The sequence below is a fragment of the Arachis hypogaea genome, chromosome 17 (genome assembly GCF_003086295.3).
Source record: "Arachis hypogaea cultivar Tifrunner chromosome 17, arahy.Tifrunner.gnm2.J5K5, whole genome shotgun sequence".
In the NCBI taxonomy this organism is placed as follows: Eukaryota; Viridiplantae; Streptophyta; class Magnoliopsida; order Fabales; family Fabaceae; genus Arachis; species Arachis hypogaea.
Window position 1 is genome coordinate 114,356,103 of NC_092052.1, and position 9,193 is coordinate 114,365,295.

Sequence of the window (9,193 nt, forward strand, 5' to 3'; positions counted from 1 at the left end):
AAGGACAATAAATAAAAGTGCTAGGTTGGAGACACCCCACCATGGTAAACTCTTTCCATTCTCTTGTAGATATAATCAGTGAATGAATTGAGTTGCCATTTTTAGGTAGTTTCATTCTTTTCATACTTTTGCATATCTTGATTTGATTTCTAGGTTGCTTATTAGATTTATGTTTTGATTAGAATGGTTGTTTTTGAATTGCCTTGAGGTGCAAGTTTTGTTTATTTTGTCTTTGAAAATGTTTCAAAAAACTTAAAGATTTTTGTTAAATTTGAATTTTGGTTGCTTTATAATGTTTATAGGTTAGGAGAGTGTTAAATTCTGTTTTTATGCTTCTAAAAAAATTCTTAAAAAAAAATTTCAATCCACGCTTAAGCACGCATGACACTTACGCGTGGATTGCACTTTCGCAACTCCTGGTACAAAAACCTGAGAGTTGTGCGAGATTTATGCTGGAATTGAGCTGGGAGCACAATCTCAATCCACGCATAAGCACGCATGACTCTTACGCGTGGATTGTCCCTGCTGCATCCATGCATAAGCACGCATGACGCTTATGCGTGGATTCGCACCCTGTTTTTCTCCTTTCTCCTTCTTTCTTCTTTTCTTCTTCTTTCTTTCTACCTTTCCTCTTCTTCCTCTCTTGAAAAAAAATTTAAATAAAATAAAAAATAAATAAATAATAATAAATAAATAAAATACTAAAAAAAAAAATTCTTTTCTCCCATTCCCTTTTATTGCATTTGCTTATTTTCATTCATTGCATTTTAATTTTGTTTTTATAACTTGTTCTTATTTTATTTTCTAAGTTTCTCATTTTAATAATGGTGTTGAATTCTCTTACTCAATTGTTTAGAATTTCTTGCATTGTTTTGCTGCTTCGTGTCTTGTCTAGCATTAATGGTCATTTTTGTTCCACACACAAGATTAGTGGTTTAGTCCTTCCTAATTCATTATTCTTTGCTTTTGAACTTTATTATCATTGAGTTAGGATCGGACCAAATACTTTCATGCTTATCACTAATCTTGTTCATGTCAATTCTTGTTTGAACTTGATGCTCAATATGCTCCTCATGCTTTGATTTTACTCTTGCATCAAGTATTAGTTGATATGCTCTTTGCCTATATTACTTTCTCACTTACATGCGTAGCTACCATGTAGATGAGAACCCTAATCTTATTTGGCATTAGCCCCCGCCTATGTTCTATTTGCTTTGATATCTTTGTTATAGGCTTAATTTTCTTTCTTTTTTTTCTCTCCTTTCAGGATGGCCACCAAAAAGGGAGGAAGGAAAAAGGAAAAGTTTCTAAATGGGGCAACAAACAAGTCATTCACACAACCTTTTGAAGAAAGCTCATCAGTTGTTTTAACCCGTCCACCTTGCTCTTCTTTGCATGCACCGAGGACGGTGTAATCTTCAAGTGTGGGGAGGTTCGGTCGATGACCGATCTCCACTGGTAACAATTTCTTTTTTCAACACCAATGTTAGTTAGTGTTTGCATTGCATGATAGGTTGCATGTTAGTTAGAATTTGTACATATTTTTACCACTTCTTTCTTATTAGGACTACATGGTTAGGGTGATGATTTCTTTTCCAAGAAACTGTTTTAGGGCAGCCTACCAATTTGAAAAATTTTTGTGTTAAACTTGCTTGAGGAATGTATTTTGGAACATGGTTTTTGAGCTAAGAACACAAGCTTGTGAGTTTTGAGCCTAATTGTGTGCTTACATTATATAACCACTTATTTTCCTTCATGTGTGCATTATTCTCTTTCTATGAGTGTGATCTTTGATTTGTTTGATTCTTTATGTCTATTATTTTGTGTATTCATGCATTTATATGATTGAGGCCATCATTTCATGTAGCTCACTTACCCAAATAGACTTACCTTTTATCCTCCATTGTTAGCCAACTTTGAGCCTACGATTAACCCATTTGTTCATAATTTTAGCACATTACAAGCCTTAAAGCGAAAAATAATAAATGTCCTTTACTTAGATCTTTGATTAGCTTAGGCTAGTGAGTGTGAGTATCATTCAAGTGTGGAAAAACTTGGGACATTGGTTGGGATAAAAGGGTGTTTTGTATTTCTATCAGGAATTTAGGAAATTGGGTACATGCTCATGTGTTAATTAAATGTAAAACCATATGCATTGATACTTTTGTATATACTTTATTGCAAAAAAGAAAAAAAATGAGAAAATAAAAAGAAAGAAAAAAATATATGTAGATATCAAAAGAAAAAGGAAAAAAATAGAAAAAAAAGAAAAAAAAAAGTAATAAAAAGGGGACAAAATACCCCAAGTGAAGCTCAATAATAATCAATGCATATGTGTTGTGATCAAGGAAAAAAATACATGAGTATGTGAAAAAGTGAAGAACGGGTAGTTAGGTTTGTTTAGAACTGTATAGGTTGCTATATACGTTAGGTGGGAAGTTTAAGGTAATCAAAGATTCAAATTTCAAGTCCACTTGACAAAATATGCATCCTTACCTTGACCCTAGCCCCATTACAACCTATGAAAAGTCCTCATGATAGTTGTATGCATGCATGAAATAAATGTTGATTGTTAGATGAAAAACAAATCTTAGAAAGCATGATTAGGGGAGAATTGAGTGAATTGACCCTACACACCAAGCAATTATAGTGCAAACACTTCCGGTGAGGGTTTGATGCTCAATTCCTTGTTCCCGGCTTTCATGAGCTTTCTTCTTGCAAGTCTACTTGAACTTCATTTTGATATTTGAATTGGTAGGATTCATGAATCGTTATATGATCTTGGCCCTACTTGTGTATGTATGTATTGGAGATTGATTTACTTTTAACTAAGTAGGTAGAATCATTTTGCATTTAGTAACATTCATTTAGATAGGATGCATATAGTTTCTTTGCATTGAATAAATGTTCATACCCCTTTTCTTGTCCTTCTCGGTTCAGCATGAGGACATGCTATTGTTTAAGTATGGGGAGGTTGATAAACCCCATTTTTAGAGTTTATCTTGTGTTGAATTTAGAGGGTTTTGTCAACTTTTCTCCTATTTATTCACTAAAATAGCATGGTTTTGTAAATTCTCCTTTAATTGTGCTTAAGAGTGAAAACATGCTTTTTAGGTCTTAAAATAGCTAGATTTAATTCACCTTGATTCCATTAGATGTCTTGATATATTTGTTAAGTGATTTCAGGTTTAGGAGGCAAAGATTGGATTGAGGGAATGAAGAAAAAGCATGTAGAAATGGAGAACTCATGAAGAAATGAATGAATCACAAAGCTGTCAATCCTGACCTCTTTGCACTTAATCGATCATAACATGAGCTATAGAAGTCCAAATGAGGCAGTTTCAGTTGCGTTGGAAAGCTAACATCTGGGGCTTCAAAATAATATTAAATTTGCCATAGTTTCCTAGCGTTTAAGGATGCGTACGTGTGATGTACGCGTACGCGTGGGAAGCTGCACGTGACTCACTAAAGGCAACTCGTGGCCAGCGATTTCTGAAGCATTTTGGGCCCAATCCAACTCATTTCTGATGCTATTTAACTCAAGGATTGAAGAGGGATGAACCAATTAGTGAGTTAGTTAGTTTTAGTTTAGTTTTCAAGAGGCTTTAGTTAGTTTCTAGAGAGAGAAGCTCTCTCTTCTCTCTAGAATTAGGATTAGGTTTAGATCTAGATTTACTTCCTCTTCTCTTGCTTAATTTCCTTTTTCATCTTTAATTGTTCCCTTGAATTTGTAGCATTCTACTTCTCTTGTAGTTTCTTTGTATTTTTATTTGTAGTTTATATATTCTTTTGTAGATCTACATTTCTTCTTCAATGCAATTGGTAAGTTCTTTGTTGTTTCATAATTGTTTTGCCTCTCTATTGTTAATCTCTTACTTTTGTAGTTTTAGATTCCTTTAATTCTTGCAATTAATAATGTTTGCCTTTATTGCCTTCTATGTGTTTGTTAAAATGTTTCTTCTAGTTATGCGGTATATTTTGTTCCTCTTGGCTTTGGTTGAGTAATTGGTAACTCTTGAGTTATCTAATTCCTTTGTTGATTGATAATTTGAAGTTGCTATTTGACTTGAATGTCACTAAAATTAGTCTTTCACCTAGATTTGGCTAGGACTTGTGATATCAAGCTAATTCCTCTACTTGACTTTCCTTCGTAGTTAGAGGTTAACTAAGTGGGAGCAATACACAATTCTCTTCTCAATTGATGATGATAACTAGGATATGACTTCTAGTTCTCATACCTTGCCAAGAGCTTTCTTAGTTGTTAGTTTATTTCCTTTGCAATTTATATTTCTTGTTCATTATCTTAAAAACCCCAAACATACTTCATAACCAATAACAAGAACACTTTAGTGCAATTCCTAGGGAGAACGACCCGAAGTTTGAATACTTCGGTTATTTTATAGGGGTTTGTTACTTTTGACAACCAAATTTTTGTATGAAATGATTATTGTTGGTTTAGAAACTATACTTGCAACGAGATTTCATTTGATAAATTCTACACCGGCATAAAATCACTCATCAAAGACCCCAACCAACATCTAACCACATTCTTGAGAATATGTGATACTGTGAAGTCCAATGGTGTTCATCCTAACACTTATAGATTGCTTTTGTTTCCCTTTTCTCTTAGGGATAAAGCTTCAAAGTGGCTAGAATCCTTTCCAAAGGAGAGTTTGAGAACTTGAGAAGATGTGGTGAAGAAGTTCTTGGCAAGATTTTACCCTCCCCAAAGAGTTAACAGATTGAGGAATGAGGTACAAACATTTAGACAACAAGATCGTGAAACTTTCTATGATGCATGTGAGAGATACAAGGAATTGACAAGAAAGTGCCCTTCAGATATGTTCAATGAATGGGTACAGCTGCACATTTTCTATGAAGGATTGTCACAAGAATCAAAGAAGGCCTTAGATCACTTCAGGAGGATCTCTCAACAAGAAAAAGACAATTAAAGAGGCCATCGATGTCATAGAAACTGTAGCCAATAATGAATACTTCTATGCCTCTTATAGAAGCACCAATAGAGGGGTGATAGATCTGAATCACATGGATGCATTGCTAGCTCAAAATAAGCTAATCACTAAGCAATTGACAGACCTCACCAAGCAGATGGAGAGGAATCAAGTTGCAACAGTCAATACTCAACCACCAGCTCAAGACGAGTTCAATGCAGAGGAAGGAGGTGATTGGGAGCAAGTCAATTATGTTGGAAACTCATCAAGACAAACCTATGATCCACACTCCAAAACCTATAACCCTGGTTGGAAGAACCACCCAAATTTTGGGTGAGAAAACCAGCAAACCCAGAACCAAGATCATAGACCTTACAACTCCACCTACCAATAAACTAACCAAAGACCATACCAAGCCCCACACAACAACTCTTTTCAGCCTCCATATCAAGCCTAAAATAGCCATTCTCAGCCTCCCAATTCCAACATACCACCACCATCTGAGGATAGACTATCCCGGATTGAGGCCATACTTGGAGAACTTTGTAAAGAGTCTAAAGACATGCAAGATTTGAAGGAGGAGGTGAGATCCAATATGCAAAACCAAAATGTTGCCATCAAGAAACTTGAAGTACAGATTGGATACCTGTCCAAGCAAGTCCCTAGCCATAATCCCTGTAGTGCCACAAAGACAAACTCAAGGGAGGAATGCAAGGCTATCACACTCAAGAGTGGAAAGGAACTGAAAGAGACCTCAAAGGAAACCCAAGGGAGGGAAGTAGATGAAAGCCTAAGTGACAAGGAAGAAGCACGAATAGCTGCTTCCAATTTACCAGAAGAAAAAGAAGTCTTGAGGCCATATGTTCCAAAAGCTCCTTACCCTCAGCGATTAAAGAAGAATGAAAAGGACAACCAGTTCTCCAGATTCTTGAAAGTTTTTAAGAGACTCCAAATCAATATCCCTTTTGCTGAATCATTAGAACAAATGCCAATCTATACCAAGTTTTTGAAGGAGTTAATGACCAAGAAGAGGAGCTGGAGAAATGATGAAACTGTGGTGTTAACCGAGGAGTGTAGTGCTATTATTCAACATAAGCTACCCCAAAAACTGAAGGACCCTGGGAGCTTCCAAATCCCATGTATCATAGGAGAAATCACAGTGGAAAAAGCTTTATGTGACTTGGGAGCTAGCATAAATCTGATGTCCTTAGCAATGATGAAGAGAATGAAGATTGAGGAAGCCAAACCAACAAGAATGGCACTTCAATTAGCAGACCGATCATTTAAATTTCCTCATGGAGTAGTGGAAGATTTGCTGGTGAAGGTGGGAGACTTCATCTTCCTAGCAGACTTTGTGGTGTTGGATGTGAAAGAAGAAACAAGGCTTCAATCATTCAGGGAAGACCATTCCTAGCAACAGTTGGAGCTATCATCGATGTCCAAAAAGGAAAACTGGTTCTTAGATTACATGATGAGAAAATGGTATTCAATGTGTTCAAAGCCATGAGTTACCCACAGGAATCACTGGGAGAATGCATGAGGTTGGATGCAGTGGAGGCTTTGGTACAAGAAACTCTTGAAAAAGAAGAACTTGAGGAAGTGCCTGATGAAGAACCTCTATCAACCAATGAAGCTGCATCAATCCAACCAACTGAAGTACCCATTCCAAGCACATCAGAGGAAAAGAGGGAAGGGAATGAAGCCCCAAAACTTGAACTGAAAGCACTTCCCCCCACCCTCAAGTATGCATACATGAAAAGTGATGAAAGTTACCTAGTGATCATTAATTCTGCTCTCAGTCAAGAACAAGAGAAGGAGCTAATCAAGGTGCTGCAAATGCACCAAAATGCCATTGGATGGACCCTTGCTGATTTAAAAGGGATAAGCCCCTCCATGTGTATGCATAAGATTCTGTTGGAAGATGATTCCAAGCCCTCCATTCAACCCCAAAGAAGGTTGAATCTGGTCATGAAAGAAGTGGTACAAAAGGAGGTCATGAAGCTATGGCAGGCAGGGGTAATTTACCCCATTTCAGATAGCCCATGGGTGAACCATGTCCAAGTGGTCCCCAAGAAAGGAGGCATCACTGTGATGCCTAATAAAAGGAATGAATTCATCCCTACAAGAACCGTCACGGGATGAAGAATGTGTATTGATTACAGAAAGCTCAATGAGGCCACAAGAAAGGACCATTTTCCACTACCCTTCATGAACCAGATGCTGGAGAGGCTTGCAGGTCATGCATACTACTGCTTCCTGGATAGTTACTCAGGCTATAACCAGATTGTAGTTGACCCAAAAGACCAGGAGAAAACATCTTTCACTTGCCCATATGGGGTCTTTGCTTATAGACGCATGCCCTTTGGATTGTGCAATGCACCTGCCACTTTCCAAAGATGCATGTTGTCCATCTTCTCAAACATGATTGAAAAATTTATTGAAATCTTTATGGATGAATTTTCAGTGTTTGGTGATTCCTTCCCAAACTGCTTGTATCACCTTGCCTTGTTGCTAAAGAGATGCCAAGATACTAACCTAGTCTTAAACTGGGAGAAATGCCATTTTATGGTAACAGAAGGGATAGTCCTTGGCCACAAAATCTCTAATAAAGGCATAGAGGTGGAAGTAATTGAGAAATTACCTCCACCTAGTAATGTCAAAGCAATTAGGAGTTTCTTGGGACATGCTGGATTCTACAGAAGGTTTATTAAAGAATTTTCAAAAATTGCCAAACCTTTGAATAACTTACTTGTCTCTGAAGCACCTTTTGTGTTTGATCAAGAATGCCTGCTTGCTTTTGAAAATCTAAAAAGAAAACTTTCCTCAACACCTATCATTGCCCCACCTAACTGGGATCTACCTTTCGAGCTGATGTGTGATGCATCATATTTTGCTATTGGGGCAGTGTTAGTACAAAGAAAAGACAATTTGGTGCATGTTATATACTATGCCAGCAAGATCCTCAATGAGACCCAAAGGAATTACACCACCACTAAAAAGGAATTACTAGCAATAGTATTTGCATTTGATAAATTTAGATCATATCTCATTAGCTCTAAAGTGATTATTTTTACTGATCATGTAGCACTGAAGTATCTACTTGCCAAACAAGAGTCGAAACCAAGATTGATAACGTGGATACTACTGCTTCAGGAGTTCAATATTGAGATTAAAGATCGGAAGGGAGTAGAGAACAAGGTAGCAGATCATTTGTCAAGAATCCCTTGTGAAGAAGGCAACACACATGATCTGTGTGTGAATGAATATTTTCCTGTTGAACAATTGATGTTGGTTCAAAAGGCACCCTGGTTTGCGGACATTGCAAATTTTAAGGCCATTGGGAGTTCCCTTTGGAGATCAACAAACATCAGAAGAGAAAGCTCATCAATGATGCCAGGTATTTCATCTGGGATGAACCATACCTCTTCAAGAAATGTTCAGATGGAATACTTAGAAGATGCATCTCAGAGGAAGAAGGACAGGAAGTCTTATGAAATTGTCATGGTTCTTGCTATGGAGGACACTTTAGAGGAGAAAGGACTACAGCCAAAGTGTTACAGTGTGGATTCTTTTGGCTCACTATCTTCAAGGATGCAAAAGAACTAGTGAAGAGTTGTAATGAATGCCAGAGAGCTGGAAACTTGCCCAAAAGAAATGAGATGCCATAACACTTCATCCTAGAGCTTGAACTATTTGACGTATGGGGGATTGATTTCATGGGACCATTCCCAACCTCATACTCAAACAAGTATATTTTGGTAGCAGTAGACTATGTATCCAAGTGGGTGGAGGCCATTGCAACTCCAACAAACGATAACAAAGTAGTGATGAACTTTCTCAGGAAGAATATCTTCAGCCGGTTTGGAGTTCTTAGAGCTCTAATCAGTGATGGAGGAAGCCATTTTTGTAATAGACCACTAGAGACTCTCCTCTTGAGATAAGGAGTTAAGCATAAGGTTGCCACACCTTATCACTCCCAAACAAGTGGGCAGACAGAGATATCCAACAGAGAACTGAAAAGAATTCTTGAAAAAACTGTGGGAACTTCAAGAAAAGACTGGTCGAAGAAGTTGGATGATGCTCTTTGGGCATATAGGACAGCTTTCAAGACACCCATTGGACTGTCTCCGTTCCAATTGGCGTATGGAAAGGCTTGTTATCTATAAGTGGAGCTGGAACACAAAGCATTCTGGGTTCTCAAGCTACTGAACTTTGACAACAATGCTGCTGGTGAAAGAAGG

At 37.3% G+C, this 9,193-nt stretch overlaps 1 pseudogene; it reads right to left on the bottom strand.

Moving 5' to 3' along the window:
* Positions 1 to 4,739: 4,739 nt before the first annotated feature.
* Positions 4,740 to 4,841, bottom strand: LOC112768828 (small nucleolar RNA R71; annotated as a pseudogene).
* Positions 4,842 to 9,193: the final 4,352 nt, after the last annotated feature.